Source organism: Ovis canadensis, chromosome 3 (assembly GCF_042477335.2).
Source record: "Ovis canadensis isolate MfBH-ARS-UI-01 breed Bighorn chromosome 3, ARS-UI_OviCan_v2, whole genome shotgun sequence".
Taxonomy (NCBI): domain Eukaryota; kingdom Metazoa; phylum Chordata; class Mammalia; order Artiodactyla; family Bovidae; genus Ovis; species Ovis canadensis.
The window spans coordinates 191,073,952-191,096,920 of record NC_091247.1 but is presented as its reverse complement, the minus strand read 5'-3'; the positions used below and the strand labels follow the sequence as shown (position 1 = coordinate 191,096,920).

The window sequence follows — 22,969 nt, the reverse complement described above, 5'->3', positions numbered from 1 at the left end:
ATAAATGAATAAATAAATAAATAAAAACATATGTCCACATAAATATTTGTACACAAACGTATATAGCAGTATTATTCATAATGACCCAAAAGGAAACCATCCAAATATTCACTGCTTGGTGAATGGATAAACAAGACGTTTATAAGCAAAATGCAACTGAATACTATTCAACAATAAAAACTAATGAAATAACGAAATATGCTATAAAATGGGAAAACCTCAAAAATATTATCTTCGTTAAAGACGTCTGATACAAAGGAAAATTTATTTTATTATTATATTAATGTAAATGTCTAGAAAAGGTAAACTCACAAAGACAGAAAGCAGATGAGTAGTTAGTTGCCTGGGGCTGGAACTGGACTGACTGCAAATAAACACAAGAGGTGTTTCTGGGGAGGTGGGATTGTCCTAAAACTAGACTGTAGTAATGTCTGCACAACTCAACAAATTTATTTAAAAAATTATAACTGTATGCTTAAAATAGGTGAACTTTACAGTGTGTAATCTATGCCTCAATAAAGCTTTAAAAATACTCTATCAATTTTTATATGGTGATAAATACTACAATGACAGGTATCTATTCAGTGAATTCCATTGTGAAGTTAGAGATATATTTGAAAAAAATAAATTAAAAAAAAAAATCTGACAACCTGTGTTCAAAAAGGTGTTAAAATGCCCAGGCAGATTCATAGCACATTGGATGTTGCACTTTAGCTCTCCTAGTATTTATAGAGCAGATCTAAATTTCCCCTTCCTATGGGATATATACCCCAGTTTATAAGTTCATTAAATTCAAAGTGTAGGTTGTTTATGTAATAACATAAACATTTTTTCATATTATTAACATATATTAGGAATAGCTTAAAAAGTACTTTCATTTTAAATTCAAGCATTGCTTGCCGCTGACCGAAATTCGGCATTTTTCAGAAAAATGGCAGTATTCTTTCTATGTTCCCCTGTGTATCTTTCTACCTTTGTGATAAACCTTTTCACATCGTGCTGTAATGGTCCATCCCATTGACTCACTAATCTTGTATAAGTTTCTTACAGGAGAGACAGTTTTCAACGGATTGTATCACAGCTAACAACACATCATTGCTACTCAGTGAATCTTGGTTAACCCTTTATGTATGTTTCCTGTGGCTGTGACAACAAATAACCACAAATCTCCTGGCTTAAAACCACAGAAATTTAGTCTCCCACATTTCTGGGGGCCAGAAGTCTGAATTCAAGGTGTTGGCAAGGCCAGTCTCCCTCTGAAGGTTCTGGGGGAGAATTCTTCATGTGTCTCCAGCTTCCAGGTGCTGTCAACATTCTTTGTCTTCTTTGGCTTTCAACATCACTCCAAGCTCTGCCACTCCAATCTCACAGGACCTTCTCCTCTTCAGTCTCTTACGAGAACGCTTATCATGGGATTTGGGGCCCACCTGGATAATCTGGGGAGAAGGCAATGGCACCGCACTCCAGTACTCTTGCCTGGAAAATCCCATGGATGGAGGAGCCTGGTGGGCTGCAGTCCATGGGGTCACTAAGAGTCGGACACGACTGAGTGCCTTCACTTTCACTTTTCACTTTCACTTTTCACTTTCATGCATTGGAGAAGGAAATGGCAACCCACTCCAGTGTTCTTGCTTGGAGAATCCCAGGGACGGGGGAGCCTGGTGGGCTGCTGTCTATGGGGTCACACAGAGTCAGACACGACTGAAGTGACTTAAGCAGCAGCAGTAGTGGATAATCTGGGATGACCTCATCTGAAGATAATTAGATTTGCAAGGACCCATTTCATGAATGGGCTTCCTTGGTGGCTCTTTTTTTTCACCTATGTCTTCAACCTAAATCCTAGTAGTAGATTTTATGATGACATTGACTTTGGCCTAAAGGGAAAATATGAAGCAAGATTTTCCATGACTGAAACAAATATAATTCACCGAAGCATGAGCCAGATATTCTCCCATGCTTTTAGTTCTTTTCAAATTTTCCCTTTGTACTGATAGTAGTTATTTTCTGTGGTTCTAACTTTCCAATGGTGTTTTTCCAAAAAGGCATATTTGAATACAGCTTGGACTGAAATAAAATATTTTAATTAACTGTGGAGCAATATAAAAATAAATTTTGCTCTTTATCTTGACATTTTATCACAGCCTTCAGGATCAGAAGCACTGTTATCTCAGTCTTTTATATATGTATTAGTTTGTGTTTGGGGAAAGGATGGCCCAGTCACATACATCTAGATCTGAGTCATTGCAGTTTACATGAGCACAGAGTTCTACTGCTTTAACGGGGATGAAAGGAGAGAACAAAAGAATAGCATTATTAAATGTTTTAAAAATGAGCCAACAGCTTTTTATTAATAAACTTAACTTTTGGATGTGTCTAGAAGTCAAAAACAGTCAACCTTGACTACCCCACATTTAAACAAGGAACTTGTCAATGCTGTAATGCATTTCTACAGTTTTTCATCTACATTTTTATTTCTTAATTTTATTATTATTTTTTTGATCATGCTGCAAGACTTGCAGGATCTTAGTTCTCAGGATCAGGGTGGAACCTGTTCCCCCTATAGTGGAAACACAGAGTCCTAACTCCTGGACCACCAGCAAATTCCCCATCTAAACTTTTAAAAATCCTGAGAAACTCAAAATAAAATCAAAAGAAATCTTTGGTCTGTAAAGAGGCAACCTCTACCACCAGTGTTATTACACCACCAAATTCACCATTATTTGCAGATAATCTTGAAGGCTTCCATAATACACATTTCCAAGGAAACTAAAGATAAAATCATGGATATTAAATTTCTTTTAGAGCTTCTGCCTCACTTTTGTTCCAAAGATAGCAGGTGACTGCATCCTAATTTACATAAGTCAAATACTATAACATACATTAAGATGAAAGATTTAAATAAACATAAAAACTACTATTAAAATTACTATTTTCATTTGTCAATTTTCTTTTTTTATTTAAAAAGATGAAAACTTACTATATTTTATCAATCTATACCTTTAACTTTTATAGTTCATAAATACAATATTCCCTTAGGATCATTAACCTACTAGATTAGATGCTTAAGTTCTGCTGGGGTTGGGTAGAATGATATACAGAAAGGAAACAAACAAAAAAACCCCCTTAACACATGGAAGGGGTATTTTGTGCAAATTAACATTATTTATTTTTAAATGTTTCAATTTTTAATTTCCTTGTTTCTAATTTGCACTTGAAGAAGTTTATAAAAGAGTTTTATAAATAACTGATACATAAGAAGTGTTACTCTTATTCAAAGAAAAACAAAATGAAAGGAAGTAAAAGGGTTTCTGAAAACCATAAAGGTCTACAGAAGTACACTGAAAGCTTGTTGAGAAATCACACACACGCACTATAAAAACTAGAACTAGAAGTTTCATGCAAGCAGACGTCATAGCTCTGTTTACCGATTTATTCCCTGAACCGTGAGCAATGCCTGACCGGTGCTAGGGTCTCACACTGCACTTGTCAAATGAACAAAGGAAGATATGAAAGAATTCAAGAGCACAGGGGTGGAACATTCAGCCTGAGTACTGACTCCACTGTCTATACAGCACACTAACTGAGTTTCACTTTTTCCCTCATCACTCAGTAAGCCCCTGCCTGAATGGATTCTTTACCTCTTTGTGAGCAGGTATATCCTGCCTCCCTGGATTCTACTGTAAGCCTCTTTGCATTCCCAGTGTCCACCACAGCACCTTCTCACATCTCAGACATATCCAAGGATGATGACAATGTTGGGGAACTGGAAAACTTTATGTTTAAGGGGTGCAGTGTCTATACAACCACCTTTACAGATAAGCTAGCATATGTGTCCCACCATATCTCTGCTAGAGATGCTTACAAATAATGTCCTCTTTCTTCTCATGTTTTTAAATTGTAGAAGAACTTTAGAATATCTGGGAGAGTTGCCATTTCAATGTCTCATCTGACACACTTCCTCATCCAGTAAACACAGTTGTACTTCAGCACCTACACTCTTACCTAAAATATAGGTCTCTGGTATTAATCACCACCATGTTATCAAATTCAAATCAGCACCCCACAGTTGTGCCAAAGTATGGACAGACCCTTACTATCATTAAAATCTGAATGATCTCTGTTACTCATCCTTGGAGCCCTGACCAGTCTCTATAAGATTAAGAGGGAAAGTGGGCAAGAAGGGGTTAAAAAATCTCATTCCCCGGAACCACCCTCTACTCTCCAGCTGTGAACAATCAGGCTTGTCTGCATTCCTTCTAGGAAACTCCTGTGGCTCTATTAGGATGAATGGGAAACAGAATTTTTACTTTTTGATAGGTAGGGTTATAAATCTACCATGAAGACTACCAGGAGTTCAGAGTTTATCTGAACAAGCTGGATCTTTAATTCTGGACCCCACAAGATGCTCTACTTAGGAATGTCATATTGTGCTCCAAAGCAGAAATGGGAGGAGATGGAGAAACTAGGTTTGTGACTAAGGAAATACTTTCTTTAAATGGAATTATATAAAAGGACAGGTAACAGTTGTGCAAAGCAACGTCCCTAAATATTCATGCTGTGTCAATCTGGATGTATTTGTTCATATACAATTCTGCCTTTTTCATGGTTAGTCATGATTTTATGATTTTCTCTAAGTTTTGTATCTAATCTTTAAATAAAAAGTTTATTCTTTGACATGAAAATGTGTCATACAGTTCAAGGAAAATAGTAAAGGTGAAAGCAACTTAATTTGAATTTTTCGAAGGAGGACATACCAAGAACCTGGATTCGACTACGGATTAATCAATAACTTTCCAATCTCTACTCCATGAGGCAGAATGCTTTTATTTTACTAACATAAAGTACAGTTTTTCTAATATAGGAATTGCTTGTGCACCTTCTATTTTTTCTTTTGGCTTTTAAGACTTCATCACACGATGGCAGCAATATCCAGAACATAGCACAATGCATTCAATGAAATCCACAACAACAAAAATGCCAAGCAGTGAAAGACTGAGGCCCTTTTTTATATAAAAAAATTAACCAACAGTATGAACCAATAGCCAGAGATCTGATGTACATGAACCTGTGGGAGGAGAAACAAAATCAGGAAAACTGCCTCTCAAAAGCATGAAAGAGTCACGTGAGGTCCTCAGGGAATCAATGTTTTCCGCAAATATAGTAAGTAACCTAGAAAATCCTCTTTCAAAAGGGAAGAATTTTCTTTTAATCGATTAAGCCCGGGAGAAGTTTGTCACTATCAGGAGAATATTCTTTTTAAAAAGTAATGATTTCACTGCAAATGTCCATGATGGGTTTAAGAATTCTTATAGCATTTTTTGTTGTTGTTGTTGGCAGCATCCATTTCAGCCTGCAAAATATGGTAAGCTTTTCTCTTTATTGATTTAAAATAATTTGATAAAGAATTTGGTTTGTCAAAAGCATCACTAAGGTGGATTAGATTTTGCTCGACCCCAAGCTGCATTTTTTTGCCAACAAAACCCACGAGGAAGCAATGAGACCTGTACAATCATCAAAACTTATTCTGCTGAGAAGGACTAGAAATTGCCCAGACCAGCCCCCTTGTTTGATGCTCCTGGATGTCAATTTTAGAGGTTACCTTTAGCAGATCTTCTCTTTAAACTTTCATAGCTCAGTTCTTCATAAACTTATACAATCTCTTTGAAACTCTTTTATATTTCCTGCCACCATTGGGGAACATTAAATCTGTGGTCATGATTACTTTTTTCCAAGACCCCTGGATTTACTTAGGTTGAATTGTTATAATAATTGGTACCTGATTATTAGCCAAAAATGATAATTTTATAGATTTCATTGATCTCAGTTAAAACCATTTTATATTGAAAATTAATTTTTGGTTTTCATAACCAATTAATGGTTATATATAACCAAATATAATTCCATGGCAGTTGACGAGAAAATATTTCTATGTTTTATTAAAATATATTAATTATTTTAATTAAAAATATAACAGCAGGGACTTCTCTGGTGATCCAGCGGTTGAGAATCTGTCTTGCAATGTATGGGGCATGGGTTCAAACCCTGGTCAGGGAACTAAGATACCACGTGCCTTGGAGCAACTAAGCCCATGTGCCTCAACTACTGAGCCTGCATGCTGCAACTAAGACCCAAAGCAGCTAAAAAAATAGAAATAAATATTTTTCAAAAAATGCAATAGAAAGTAATGCCAAGTACAGGTTTGCAGCATCAGAAACTAAAGTGGCTTAATTTCAAACCATGCAACCAGAAGGACTAATATAAACAAGTGAATAAATGAATTGATGATGAAAAGTCAAAAGGAAAAGGAATAAATCTCAGGGGTGTAGCCGATAAAATCATATCACAAGGAAATTGCCTACCTGGTGACTTCAACACCCCAGTTCTTAGAGATGCTGCAACTTTGGAGGTTGGGGGAGAGATGGCAGTAATTACCATAATGAAAATCCATAATCAAATCCAAATTCAAAGAGATCTCAAATAGACAAGAATGAGGCTAAATCTAAAATGCTGAAATTTAATAGGACAATTATTTTAGTATCCAAATTTAAGACTTTGTAATTTTATAGGTAATGAGAAGAAGTGAAGGCAAATGAAGCTTAACAGGAATGGAAGATCTTGAGGGGACGGTGTTGCTGATAGTACATTTACTGTAATCCTCAAACGATCTGTGTGTCTGGCCCCAGGACTTAATAGTAGACCACAAAGAACAGCAGAATATAATACCCCAGAATATGCCATTTGGCATAAGAATTATTTTGAGCTGAAGGCAACTGAGAAGCAGCAGATGCAAGCAAAGTTCCTTGCTCTCCTTCTATCTGCCTAAAAGTAGGATATAAATCTTCAAAGCCATGCTTCCTCCCCTCTCCAGGACAAAAGTTCATCACTGGAGACAACTTCAGACCTTTACCAACCTGGAGACAGCACTGGAGGAAACTATATAACAAACTTTACTAATTAGCTTTTTTCCACTATTAGTTTTCTCCAGTATATTTACCTTCTTACAGTTTGTTGCCCTTGTAATCCTGAAACTACTTTCCTTCATTTTATCATTTCTCTGTGAACTTACTGCTCTCTGTTGAAGATGCTATATAAGCCACAATTCTAAGCAACTGCTTTGAATTACTCAGTTTTTCCTGGATATCTTCCATAAATACGTGAGGTATATGTGTTAATAAACTTCCCTTTGCTTTTCTCTTATGAACCTGTCTGGTACTGTAGGGTCTCATTCAAGAACTCAGAAAAGTAGAAGGAACATTATATTTCCTCCAAAATAGCTGCATGAACAGGATCCTAGTCCATGGAAGAAAATGCAAGTTCTATTCCTCTTGGAGAAGAATTCAACTCTGGTCATCTCACTTCTTAGAGATGTTCACTAATTACAGCATATCTAAGGAAGAGCTACTAGTATAATAAGAACTGGTATATGAAGAAAACTGGTTTGTGGGATATGGCATATGGAATATGGAAAACTGGTATATGAAGAAATGCTGAAGAATGGGAAAGTGTTTCTCCTTATTTAAAAAAATGATATAGGAGGAGAAAATGTTGCCTGAAAATATGTGCAGAACTATTGGTAGAAGAAGGGTCAAATTTTCCTCACCCCAGAGGAATGGGCAGCCTCAGGAAGTAGTGAGGCCAGGCTTGCTCAGTGTTCAGAGTAGAGGCCAAACACAGATGAAGAGGGTCCTATGGGAGGGGCCGACTCTATGATCAGTCACCAAGGTCTCTTCAAACCCTGAGAATCTACAGTTGGTACACTGACCAAACTCAGGGAACTCTTCTCTGGTTATTGGTTGCTAGATCCAGTCTGTCCTAGAGAAACTTCAGCATGTGCAGGTTGGTTCCAAAGAATCATAATCATGTGATCTACTTCTTGCATTACTGAAATTCTAATACCGAAGATGTGTCTGCTTCTGGCCAGAAAAAAAGGCATCATATAAATTATAAAATGCTATAAAAAGGAGCACTGTGATTCTCATTACCATTTATCTCTTTTTTAGTTTTCACAGGTTCCCCTGGGGCCCAGGATATGTTTCCTACAATTCTCCCTAAATGTCCCAGAAATACAAGCAACCTACCAGGGATGTTGACTCAAAGGGAGGCAGAGAATTTTGTCACCCCCACATTAAGTCAGCATGTGGTACCCAAACAATGCCACCAGAATTCACAGAAAGAGCTTCATAGAGAGGGTGGAATCTGACCTGGGACCTGCAGAAAAGAAAAGGTCACGGTGAAGGGAGACATGCATTTCCCAAAGGGAAGCCAGGGACATTAAAGGCAGGGATAAGAACAAAACTAATACACTCCACTTTGTGGTTCCCTAGATGTTGAGATCTAAAGGAACTGAATTTTCCTTCTGCCCAACTGTTCCACACTCATCTTCTCTCTGCTCTAAAGGAATGAAAAGAAAAGTGTATCTCGGTTCGTGAATGAGCCACAATGCCAGTGAGGCAGTGCTGTTAAGGCCATGATGGAGTTTGAGGTAATTACTTCCACATTTTAGCTTCTTCACTGAAATGTGGGAATGTGAAGGGGGTGATTCTAGAAGTACTTTAACAGGCTTTGGAGCAAATGTTTTCACCTGAAAACACCCACTCCAAGAATCTTATACCACACAGAGACAGACATTCACGAAAATAATTTTCACACTGTATGGTGAAAATCAGTCACTGACAATTCTGTTAATTCTGTAGATGACATTCCACGTAGGTGCTTTTGGCAAACTTTCATTTCTATATATTTAGTTACATACATAAATAGAAATTTTGTTGATGATGCTGCCTGTGTGTTTATGTCCAAAAAAAAAAAAAAAAAAACACTGGGCAGGAGGAAGGGAACAGTGGAGAGAGAGGTTGAAAACAGCTGTTCAGATACCTGTTCAGATACTTGGCTCACTCAAGTAACACAAAGATGTCTTCATTCAACATACACTGCCCCAGACCTTTCTATGTGCCAGGCAGTGTGCCCAGCACTGTGGGACACACGAAAGAAGAAAGCAGACACAGGCCTTGACCTCTGGGAGCTTTCAGTTTCCTGAAGTAGACGTCACACAAATAGCACAATCAGGAACTGTGTTAAGAGCTGAAATGGAAGGATACAGGATTGCATAATGACTGTATAACAAGGTGACCTGATTTACTTTAAGGAGACATAGCTTTTGTTCTTGTACAGTGCCTGTACATTAAGGATTTAATAAATAAGTGGATGAATGAGTATAGTTAAGGGATGAATAATTAAAGAGAAGAAAGGTAACAACAATTTAATATACTTTATTTGCTAAATATATATATGAAAGACACAGAGCAAATCCAATTAAAATGGACACTGAAAATCATAGGAACAAACAATTTGGTTGGAAGTTACTTCACAGACCACCTGAAACCACCAAAAGTGGTTACTAGCCACCCGGCCCCTCTGACAATCTGAAAACAAGCCAAAGCTGCATAGAACTGCAGTAGCACACTCCATGCCCTGGGACCCCGTTAAAGATGCTTAATTTAATGATGTTTTACCCACAATCCCACTCAGGACAGGACCACACTGAACATTTCCAAGCAGACTCCAGTGGACCCAGATAGGCAGGTCCTTTGGAAAACTTGGGTCAGTAGAATACATTCTAAAGACAAGATACTTGCCACGTTAGAGCACACACAGACACACCCCACATCAAACCAAACATTTATCTAGAATCTATGTAAAAGATTTAACATTCAATACCCTGTGTGTCAGGAAATTAATTTAGGCAGGAGAGTGAAATAGGAAAAAAAGAAGATAAAATATTTCCACATTAGACACAAGTAAGGAACAAGTCACTTCCATGTTCTGCTTTTTAAAATACAAGTACATTCAAAAGTTTAGAAAGATGGCAATGATGACCCTGTATGCAAGACAGCAAAAAAAGACACAGATGTGTATAACGGACTTTTGGACTCAGAGGGAGAGGGAGAGGGTGGGATGATTTGGGAGAATGGCATTCTAACATGTATACTATCATGTAAGAATCGAATTGCCAGTCTATGTCTGACGCAGGATACAGCATGCTTGGGGCTGGTGCATGGGGATGACCCAGAGAGAGGTTATGGGGAGGGAGGTGGGAGGGGGGTTCGTGTTTGGGAATGCATGTAAGAATTAAAGATTTTAAAATTAAAAAAAAAAGAAAGAAAAAAAGGAAAAAAATAATAAACATTATTTACACACACACACACACAAAAGAAAAACTGTGAATGAAATATCTCAAGACTTTAAAAAGAGAAAAAAGTGAAAGTGAAACCAGAGAAACTCTGCACCTCCTAGAGCCTGCCTACCTTTCTCTACCCTTCTCTCCTCTGCAGGAATTAAAATGCCAGACAAATGGAGCCAGTCACAACAGGAACACGTTGTGTCAGATACACACATGCCTTCTAAAAAGTGTTTAAAAATTTTACAATACCTTTATAGTCACATGTTTTAAAAAGTGCTTCTACAAATTTAAGTCTTCTTTCCTGCACACTCACCTGTGAGGCAGGCTTCTCAAAGTTTCTGCTACAGTCTAATGACACAGTGGAGACAGCACAAAGCCAAGTGCGACCCAGTGACAGAAGAGGAGTTGCCCTTTCATCACGGAGACAATCTATACGTGAGGGCAAAATACCCTGAAAGGAGTATTTTGAAAGGAGTTGCTGAGAGGAGTTGACTGAGGGATAGGATCGGCCAGGGCTCTGCTGCACCCCATCACTGAAACATGTTTCTATCCATCTCTGCTCAAACAGAATTTGTGTCTATTTCTGTTTTCTCACTTGTTTCTCTCATTTCTATTGAACAATATTCCTGAATCAAGCAGCTGCCACACTGCTAGCTGGCTTCCAGACCTAGCTACTCCAAGCGCAGCCGGCACCCCCTGGCTGGGGTCTGCAGAGAATCAGTAGGCCTGTTAGGACACAGCTGATGCCTTGTAAGTCATTTGGCTGCTCGTCCTTCCGCTGCATGCCAATTAGTCTGCAGGCTGCTCTTTCTCTGCAGCCATCGGAACCGTACTCCCATTTCAGGGATGTCTCAGGAACCACATGACTGAGATACCAAATGAAGCTGATGCCCAGTGTTTGTCATCAGCCTGGAACTCAAATGGCCTTAGCACAACACACCTGAACCCTTAAAAGATCATTCTTATGGAAGAAAATGCAAAAGTTAGATATTTTACAAGGTCAGAAGGAGACATATTTTACACAGGAGCTAGTTTTATGTGATGATCTAGAAAGGAACACTACATAGGATTATTAACAGATTTCCATGAGTTCCCATGCATCAGCACTGTGCTTTCCTTTCCTCTGAAATATGTCACTGCTATCTACATTATCCTCTATGTTCTTAATACCAGAAGTTACGGACATTGAACTGGAACACTGCTGTCACCAGTTTAACTCAAGCTATTAACTGCACATGGCACCTTATTTTTAACATTACTATAATGAAGTGAGGAGGACTGAGAAGGACTGAAGCAGCAGAGAGTCAGAGATTTGAGGCTTGGGGGAAAGACCTTAAAAAGCTGCTGGTATTCTGCAAGCACTTGGCAAATATTTTTGGACCCGCTTTGCAAAGCAGCCCTGTTTTAGTCTGTGCACTAGTATCTGGGAGGCTTTTCATGAGAGGTCACTACCTCTAGCAGAACATGGACATCTCAAATAAATGTCACCTGGAAGAGAATCCCCCAACTGACCAGCCTGACCATCTCAGAGCAGACTCATCATCTCACATCAGGCGGCGCCACTGCCAACACTACTGTGGGGCATGCAAATCACTCATGTGTAAAGACACTCACTAAACACTCAGGTATTCAGATAGGTGAGCATCTCAAAAAAAGTTTAATCCTCAAATGTGCTGCTATCTTAATTAGAATTATTTTTTTTCCCAACCTATCACCTCCTTTTTATCAAAGTAGCAATTATCAAATAATTTCTTACCTGAGGACACCTTTCATTCAAAAATTACTGAAGAAACAAAAAACTTTTACATTTTATATCTAAGAAGAAAAAAATTAACTTTTAATCCTCAGCAATAACAATAAGTCCGTTGCCTATTAAGATATTTTAGTTTAAAAATCTAATTTTCTAAACAGAAAAATTAGTGAAAAGAGTAGACTTTTTAAAAATATTTTTTGCAAATCTCTTTAACTGGCTGATTCAATACAAGAGAACAGAAACTAAATTTCTATATTTCCTTCCACATTCAATCTGCTGCTATATGTTTTTTGGGTAGAAGTATGGGAAGACAGTCTGTCCTTCCTTAAGTGTGTCTGGAAAAAGAGCATTTTCATAGTTTTCTAGGTAATCGTGGGTATCTTTTGATACTACATCAGTCAACAAGGGTTAGTTGCTTAGAGCTTAGTTGCAATGTAGAGTTCACTGACCTATCTTGAACTCTGAATAAATCTTTTCCACTGGCTGTGATAGTTAATTTCATTTGCCAATTTGACTAGGCTATGATGCCGAGTTATTTGGTCAAACACCAGTCTAGATTTTGCTGTGAACATTTCTTATAAAATTGATTAATATTTAAATCAGTAGATATTGAATAAAGCAGATTACTCTCCAGGATGTGGGTGGGCCTCATCCATTCAGTTGAAGAACTTAAGAGAAAAAGACTGAGGTCCTCAGAAAAAAAAGAGAATCCTGTTTCCAGACTGCAGCATGAAAACTGTTCCTGAGTTTTGCAACCTTTGTACTCAGAACTACATCAAACTCTTTCTTGAATTTCCAGCCTACCAGCCAGCCTGCAAATTTCAGACCTACCCAGCCCTCACAACTGCATGAGCCAATTCCTTAAAATAAATCTCTCTCTCTAGCTATGTATCAATATATTCAATTTTTCAATTCTCTGGAGAACTCTGACAAATATATGCATGATTTTATAATATCATGCATTGGTCATTTGGAAAATACTAGGTCATTGAATTACACAAACTTTCAAAATGTTTATACACATTTCATTATACAATATTTTGAAAAGCCTATTTGCTACTATCACAACCAATCTTTGAAAGCTTTTTGATACTGGAAAGTTCATTAAGCTCACAATGTCAGCTTAAAGTTTTCAAAAATTTTGACTTCTGCTGGAAAACTTGAATTTATGCACTAGTAATAAATATTGTTAGTTGTTTTCTTTGAAGTATGGGTTTCATTGCTCATTTTGGAGAAAGTGCTTATAGAGTCTGAATAACCATGTCAGTAAGTCTTTCTACTAAAAACAATGTTTCATTTTTAAAAGAGAAGTTGGTATGGCTTTCCACCCAGACAATCACACAACACTTCTCCAGACAGCATTCTCTTGTGCACAGCAGAAGAGCTTTGTGCAGGCTGCCAATTTCTTCACACAGAATATTAAGAAGAAATATACTCCATTGTTGACGTTTAATACAAAATTACTTTATATTGCTTCACAAGAACATTCTTGAGTGAAAAGGGCATTTTTTTTTAAACTGCAAGTGTGTAGCAGTATGCACAATGACCGCTGTCACAGTTTGGTCCCCCTGTCTTGATCTGTGATAAAAGGCCAATTGTTCTGCCTATCACAGCCTTTGTATTATCAATGCAAATATCAACAGAGTAGAAAAGGCAAAAAGCTGCTTTTATTATTATCAGAATGGGTGGGACCTCACAGACCCCTAAAAGGGCCTGGATCTTCAGAGCAGTTTAGGAACCACAGAAGTGACCTGCCCTCCCCCAAGTTTACCTACCAACAAGTTCCAGAGGGAAACTCAAGCTGGTACGCAGGTGCTGGGCTGGGTAATTTCCTGGTCATACTGCTCACTGAAAGGGGATGGCCCCAGAAGCCATGATCTATAAACTGGGGTACACAGACCAGGGTTCACAAAGACTCTCTAAGATTAATTCCCTTCAGAAGCACTAAAGGCCAGATGCCACTTCTATTTCTCGGGGTCCACTATTCCTTTCACATTACTTCTGACTCCTTCTTTATAAAAGAAACAGTACCTGTTTCAGAATAGTGTACTGTCCAGATGGTAAGTCCTCCAAGGGCACCCAACACAAGTATAATTAGAAATGCTGGTATTTGTGTTGCAAAAGAAAAGGACTATAAAGACTGGAGAAAACTCATTTTACAAGTGAACTGGTTTCCAACTGAATGCTTTCAACAAATTGAAGCAGGATCTAATGGAGTCATTCACTGAAAGATCATTTAAAATATCTGATAAAAGATCAGTAAGCAATTTTTTGGCACATAATCCAAAAAGAGTTCAAGGAATTGAGAAACTTTGATATATCAAGACTCCTTCATCTCATCTACTCATTCATATGTAGAATTTTCTCATCTAAGCATATAAATGATAAATTGGTATAACCATGATTCTGAACCCAGATTCTTTCTGGTAACAAATATTTTCATTATTTAATATATGAATTTAATTGTAAAATAATTTCAGAAGATATTTCCATCTCCTTAAGAGATGCATTTCCAATACTTTACTTTTGATTTTTAATAAGTATGAACAGAATAATGTAGCAACACCTTATAATAACCATAATTTGGGGCTAGAAATTATTCTAAGCCCTTTGTTGTTGTTCAGTCACTCAGTCATGTTTGACTCTGTGACTCCACGGACTGCAGCACGCACTGTCCTTCACCATCACGCAGATGCTCAAACTTATGTCCATTGGGTCGCTGATTCCATCCAACCATCTTGTCCTCTCTTGTTACTGTTCTCCCCCCTGCCTTCAATCTTTCCAAGAATCAGGATCTTTTCCAATAAGTCAGTTCTTCACATCAGGTGGCCGAAGTATTGGAGCATCAGCTTCAGCATCAGTTCTTCCAGTGAATATTCAGGACTGATTCCCTTTAGGGTGGACTGGTTGGATCTCCTTCCAGTCCAAAGGACTCTCAAGAGTCTTCTCCAACACCACACACTTCAAAAGCATCAATTCTTTGCCACTCAGCCTTCTTCATGGTCCAACTCTCACATCCATACATGACTACTGGAAAAACTATAGCTTTGACTACACAGATCTCTGTTGGCAAAGTAATGTCTCTGCTTTTTAATATGCTGTCTAGGTTTGTCATTGCTTTCCTTGCAAGGAGCAAGCATCCTTTAATTTCATGGCTGCAGTCACCATCTGCAGTGATTTTGGAGCCTAAAAAAAAAGTCTGTCACTGTTTCCACTGTTTCCCCATTTACTTGCCATGAAGTGATGGGACCAGATGCCATGATCTTAGTTTTCTGAATGTTGAGTTTTAAGGCAGCTTTTTCACTCTCTTTCACTTTCATCAAGAGGCTCTTTATTTCCTCTTCGATTTCTGTCATAAGGGTGGTGTCATCTGCATATCTGAGGTTATTGATATTTCTCCCGGCAATCTTGATTCCAGCTTGTGCTTCATCCAGCCCAGCATTTCACATGATGTACTCTGCATATAAGTTAAATAAGCAAAGTGACAATATACAGCCTTGATGTACTCCAATGGAACCAGTCCATTGTTCCATGTCCGATTCTAACTGTTGCTTCTTGACCTGCATACAGGTTTTACAGGAGGCAGGTGAGATGGTACTCCCATCTCTTGAAGAATTTTCCACAGTTTGTTGTGATCCACACAGTCCAAGGCTTTAGCATAATCAATGAAATAGATGTTTTTCTGGAATTCTCTTGCTTTCCCTATGATTCAATGGATGCTGGCAATTTGATCTCTGGTTCCTCTGCCTTTTCTATATCCAGCTCGAACACCTGGAAGTTATCAGTTCACATACTGTTGAAGCCTAGCTTGGAGAATTTTGAGCATTACTTTGCTAACATGGGTTTCCCTTGTGGCTAAGCTGGTAAAGAATCTGCCTGCAATGCAGAAGACCTTGGTTTGATCCCTGGGTTGGGAAGATCCCCTGGAGAAGGGATAGGCTACTCACTCCAGTATTCTGGCCTGGAGAATTCCATGGACAGTATAGTCCATGGTGTCGCAAAGAGTTGGACACAACTGAGCAACTTTCACTCACTCACTTGCTAACATATGAAATGAGTGCAATTGTGTGGCAATGTGAACATTCTTTGGCATTGCCTTTCTTTGGGATTGGAATAAAAACTGACCTTTTCCAGTCTTGTGGCCACTATTGAGTTTTCCAAATTTGCTATTGAGTGCATCATTTTAACAGCATCATCTTTTAGGCTTTGAAATAGCTCAGCTGGAATTCCATCACCTACACTAGATTTATTTGTTCACTACAAACAAATATTTATATATAAAAATTTTATATTTTGTATATATATATAAACATATATTTATTCACTTAATCCTTATAACACCTGTATTCTATTAATCCCTGTTTTACAGATAAGGCAACAGAAGGCATAAAGCAACAAGAATTAGAGCTAGGATTTAAACTCAGACTTGAGAGTCTGTGTTTTCTACTACTATTTTATGCTACTTTATACATTATTTAAAATGTTTTGATAAACTGAATATTAATACTAATATACAGTTTTAATACTTAGACATTAAGGACATGGAAAATTTTAAAATCACATTAATATATTTGCACATTTTTATTGCAAAGAAATATGACATAGTGATTAATAAAAACATAAAAGTGTATTACATTAAAATGAGATCTTATATGTCAAATGGAATGGAAATATGAATTTAAAGAGAAAAGAATAATGTAAAGTTTCAAGTGATAAAAAGGAAGTTTAATGATGTGTTTTAAAAATATATGACGGTAGATGACAAATCACTTTTAGCATTTATATTCCATTGGACACATTAAAAATAGTGATAATTTTATTTTAAATTGTCAATATATATAACATATGGGATGGTAATCTGATGCGAAGAAATGACTCACTGGAAAAGACCTTGATGCTGGGAAAGATTGAACATATAAGGAAAAGGGGGTGGCAGAGGATGAGATGGTTAGATACCATTACTGACTCAATGGACCTCATTTTGAGCAAACTCTGGGAGACAACAAAGCACCAGGGGAGCCTGGTGTGCTACAGTCCATGGAGTCAAACAAGCCTTAGCAAAGAGTTGGACATGACTTAGTGACTGAACAACAACAACAGGGATTTTACAGCCTTTGTAAGTGGTGCAAACTTATGCAGAAAAATTTTAGATGCTAATCTAAATGTAGAGAGACTGAATGGATTTTCCAAATTAATTTCAATAGTAAGTGGATCAAAATGTTTATAATACAGTCCTTGATGAGGAATACGTTTCCAGAATCATCTCCTGAAGAGCTTTGGTAGATTGACTTGAAGTCCACATGTCTAAAGTGAATGAGGTCTGTGAAACTCATATGCGATGGTTCAGCTTTACCAACCCCATCACTGTTTATTTACCAAATGTCATTCCACTGGAAATGGGACCAGCTTTATTTATGATCAAAGTTCAATGCCCCTGTATTCCTAAATAAAAATTAAATAAATTTAACAAGGTCTGAGTCTGAAGAGAGTTAGCAATTATAATCTTTACTTTAAATGTTCATATTAGATATGAAGTAGTACTATCCTATAACCTTCACTTTTAATTTGATAGCAGCAAAATCATTGGTAAACACTGGGATTTTAAAACTTTTGTCATATTGGGATTTATAATTCCCTCCATAAATGGAAGCTTGCACACTTCATTATAAATTAATGGTCCAGTAATTACTCTTTAGTTAGGAAACAATGTTGAACTTGCAAATGATTTCTGATTAAGTAGTGACAGGCATGTAACAAAAAGAAATATTCTATAACACAATGTATATCACTTGCAATAAATTAAGCCCACTCAAACACTGTTTTCCTAATTACTATGCATGTTCCAAGTTAAAATGTCAAGTACAAGAAGGTTCTGTTTCTAACAGTTGTGGAGTACTCTGTATTGGGGGTCCAATGCTCCCACAAAACACAACATTAAATTTTTGCAGTAAATACCAAAAATAACTACTGGAGGCACTAGAGAGTGATCAAAAGCAGGCAGAAATCAGAGCGAAATTTGAAGAAGGGAATAGAACTTTTTTATGCTGTATTATTTTTCCTGTTCTTTTTTTTTTTTTTTTTTTTATGGTTCTTCATCTGAAGGGAGGGAAAACCAGCTCCACTTGGTAGAGCAGCTGAAATGCTGACAGAAAGCCCCAGACATACTAGCTTGAAGAGCTGAGGACAGAGTCCAAGACAACCAAGCTAGCCATGATGTGAGGGAGAATCCCAAAAGACTGTCCCAAATTCTGTATAAAAATTTCTGCCCAAACTTCTGGCTGGCAGCCAGTGTACAAATGCAAAGCAGAACTCCAAACAGGCCTTAAGACTATAAGACTGATACAAAGATTTCAGCTGACATCCAATACCAGAAAAAAGAGTTGAAAAGTCTGTGTAGCCATGCTAACTGCTACTATAAGATGCCTTTACCAATATCAAGAACACTATCCAAAATCACTATGCATATGAAAACCAGGAAAATGTGATTCAAATACAAGACAAAAAGCAATCCATGGCCACCCAGGTGTTATTAGGAGACAAGAATTTGAAAGCAGTTATTATAATTATGCTAGGAAAATATGCTCTTTTTTAGGAAAATATGAATTTCCAGATGTTCAGGCTGGATTTAGAAAAGGCAGGGGAACCAGAGATCAAATTGCCAACATCCAATGGATCATCGAAAAAGCAAGAGAGTTCCAGAAAAATATATACTTCTGCTTTATTGACTATGCCAAAGCCTTTGACTGCATGGACCAGAACAAACTGTGGAAAATTCTGAAAGAGATGGGAATACCACACCACCTGACCTGCCTCTTGAGAAATCTGTATGCAGGTCAGGAGGCAACAGTTAGAAATGGACATGGAACAACAGACTGGTTCCAAATAGGAAAAGGAGTACGTGAAAGCTATATAATGTCACCCTGCTTATTTAACTTATATGCAGAGTACATCATGAGAAACGCTGGGCTGGAGGGAGCACAAGCTGGAATCAAGATTGCCGGGAGAAATATCAATAACCTCAGATATGCAGATGACACCACTCTTATGGCAGAAAGTGAAGAACTAAAGAGCCTCTTGATGAAAGTGAAAGAGGAAAGTGAAAAAGGTGGCTTAAAACTCAACATTCAGAAAACGAAGATCATGGCATCTGGTCCCATCACTTCATGGCAAATAGATGGGGAAATAGTGGGAATAGTGACAGACTTTATTTTGGGGGGCTCCAAAATCACTGCAGATGGTGATTGCAGCCATTAAATTAAAAGATGCTTGATCCTTGGATGAAAAGTTATGACCAACCTAGATAGCATATTAAAAAGCAGAGACATTACTTTCCCAGCAAAGGTCTGTCTAGTCAAAGCTATGGTTTTTCCAGTAGTCATGTATGGATGTGAGAGTTGGACCATAAAGAAAGCTGAGAGCCAAAGAATTGATGCTTTTGAATTGTGGTTTTGGAGAAGGCTCTTGAGAGTCTGCAAGGACTGCAAGGAGATCCAACCAGTCAATCCTAAAGGAAATCAGTCCTGAATATTCATTGGAAGGACTGATGTTGAAGCTGAAACTCCAATACTTTGGCCACCTGATGCAAAGAACTGACTCACTGGAAAAGACCCTGATGCTGGGAAAGATTGAAGGCGGGAGAAGAAGGGGACAAGAGAAGATGAGATGGTTGGATGGTATCACCAACTCCACAGACATGAGTTTGAGTAAACTCTGGGAGTTGGCGATGGACAGAGGCCTGATGTGCTGCAGTCCATGGGGTTGCAAAGAGGCGGACACAACTGAGCGACTGAACTGAACTGAACTGAGGAAAATATTACCATAATTAATGAACCAATAGGACACCTAAGCAAAACTATATTAAAAAGCACTAAATGTAGTGCTAAAATACCTACACACACACACAAAGATATAAAACAAAAATTCTCTGAATGAGCTGAATGATATGTTAAAGAGAGTAAAATTGAAGATATAGCCAAAGAATTGATCAAACTGATCTAATCTGAAGGAACAAGAATAAAATAAAAATGAACAGCATCTCAGTGACAGTATGGAACATCTAAGATCAGTATAAATGAAGCTGTGGAGAAAAAGGAGAGAGAATATAATAGTAAAACAGATTTTAAAGAAATAATGGCTAAAATATTCCCAAATTTTGTAAACTGTACAAATTTAAGATTCAGGGAATTCAATACACACAATATAGTATAAGTGCAAAGAAAGCCACACCTAGAAGAAAATAAGTACAAGAGAATAACAATATAATATCTGATGATCTATTACTGAAAAAAAAAAAAAGACAAGATAATTTGCAAACAGTGACAGTTTTACTTCTTCTTTTCCAATTTGGATTCATTTTTTTTCTTTTTCTGCTCTGATTGCTGTGGCCAAAACTTCCAGAACTATGTTGAATAGTAGCGGTGAAAGTGGGCACCCTTGTCTTGTTCCTGACTTTAGGGGAAATGCTTTCAATTTTTCACCATTGAGGATAATGTTTGCTGTGGGTTTGTCAGATATAGCTTTTATTATGTTGAGGTATGTTCCTTCTATTCCTGCTTTCTGGAGAGTTTTTATCATAAATGGATGTTGAGTTTTGTCAAAGGCCTTCTCTGCATCTATTGAGATAATCATATGGCTTTTATTTTTCAATTTGTTAATGTGGTGAAATACATTGATTGATTTGCAGATATTAAAAAATCCTTGCATCCCTGGGATAAAGCCCACTTGATCATGGTGTATGATCTTTTTAATGTGTTGTTGGATTCTGATTGCTAGAATTTTGTTGAGAATTTTTGCATCTATGTTCATCAGTGATATTGGCCTGTAGTTTTCTTTTTTTGTGACATCTTTGTCAGGTTTTTGTATTAGGGTGATGGTGGCCTCATAGAATGAGTTTGGAAGTTTACCTTCCTCTGCAATTTTCTGGAAGAGTTTCAGAAAATTACTAGAGCTAATCAATGAATATAGTAAAGTTGCAGGATATAAAATCAACACACAGAAATCCCTTGCATTCCTATACACGAATAATGAGAAAGTAGAAAAAGAAATTAAGGAAACAATTCCATTCACCATTGCAATGAAAAGAATAAAATACTTAGGAATATATCTACCTAAAGAAACTAAAGACCTATATATAGGAAACTATAAAAGACTGATGAAAGAAATCAAACAGGACACTAATAGATGGAGAAATATACCATGTTCATGGATCAGAAGAATCAATATAGTGAAAATGAGTATACTACCCAAAGCAATTTACAGATTCAATGCAATCCCTATCAAGCTACCAGCGATATTTTTCACAGAACTAGAACAAATAATTTCAAGATTTGTATGGAAATACAAAAAAACCTCGAATAGCCAAAGCAATCTTGAGAAAGAAGAATGGAACTGGAGGAATGAACTTGCCTGACTTCAGGCTCTACTACAAAGCCACAGTCATCAAGACAGTATGGCACTGGCACAAAGACAGACATATAGATCAATGGAACAAAATAGAAAGCCCAGAGATAAATCCACACACATATGGACACCTTATCTTTGACAAAGGAGGCAAGAATATACAATGGAGTAAAGACAATCTCTTTAACACATGGTGCTGGGAAAACTGGTCAACCACTTGTAAAAGAATGAAACTAGATCACTTTCTAACACCGCACACAAAAATAAACTCAAAGTGGATTAAAGATCTAAATGTAAGACCAGAAACTATAAAACTCCTAGAGGAGAACATAGGCAAAACACTCTCAGACATAAATCACAGCAGGATCCTCTATGATCCACCTCCCAGAATACTGGAAATAAAAGCAAAAATAAACAAATGGGATCTAATTAAAATTAAAAGCTTCTGCACAACAAAGGAAAATATAAGCAAGGTGAAAAGACAGCCTTCGGAATGGGAGAAAATAATAGCAAATGAAGCAACTGACAAACAACTAATCTCAAAAATATACAAGCAACTTACACAGCTCAATTCCAGAAAAATAAAGGACCCAATCAAAAAATGGGCCAAAGAACTAAACAGACATTTCTCCAAAGAAGACATACGGATGGATAACAAACACATGAAAAGATGCTCAACATCACCCATTATTAGAGAAATGCAAATCAAAACCACAATGAGGTACCACTTCACACCAGTCAGAATGTCTGCGATCCAAAAATCTGCAAGCAATAACTGCTGTAGAGGGTGTGGAGAAAAGGGAACCCTCCTACACTGTTGGTGGGAATGCAAACTAGTACAGCCACTATGGAGAACAGTGTGGAGATTCCTTAAAAAATTGCAAATAGAACTACCTTATGACCCAGCAATCCCACTGCTGGGCATACACACCGAGGAAACCAGAATTGAAAGAGACACATGTATCCCAATGTTCATCGCAGCACTGTTTATAACAGCCAGGACTTGGAAACAACCTAGATGTCCATGAGCAGATGAATGGATAAGAAAGCTGTGGTACATATACACAATGGAGTATTACTCAGCCATTAAAAAGAATACATTTGAATCAGTTCTGATGAGATGGATGAAACTGGAGCTGATTATACAGAGTGAAGTAAGCCAGAAAGAAAAACACCAATACAGTATACTAACACATATATATGGAATTTAGAAAGATGGCAATGATGACCCTGTATGCAAGACAGCAAAAAAGACACGGATGTGTATAGCGGACTTTTGTACTCAGAGGGAGAGGGAGAGGGAGAGGGTGGGATGATTTGGGAGAATGGCATTGAAACATGTATACTATCATGTAAGAATCGAATCACCAGTCTATGTCCAATGCAGGATACAGCATGCTTGGGGCTGGTGCACGGGGATGACCCAGAGAGATGTTATGGGGAGGGAGGTGGGAGGAGGGTTCATGTTTGGGAATGCATGTACACCCGTGGTGGATTCATGTCAATGTATGGCAAAACTAATACAATATTGTAAAGTAAAATAAAGTAAAAATAAAAATTTAAAAAAAAAAGACAAGATAAGGCAATGCACTATTTCCATTAAAATGCTAAAACAAAACAAGTAGGGAGCAGTCATC

At 37.4% G+C, this 22,969-nt stretch overlaps 1 protein-coding gene across 2 annotated transcripts in view; it reads right to left on the bottom strand.

Annotated features, from left to right (window-relative positions):
- Window positions 1–22,969, bottom strand: part of TMTC1 (transmembrane O-mannosyltransferase targeting cadherins 1) — a 337,062-nt gene that overhangs the window by 229,135 nt on the left and 84,958 nt on the right. The gene's annotated exons all lie outside the window — the stretch shown is intronic.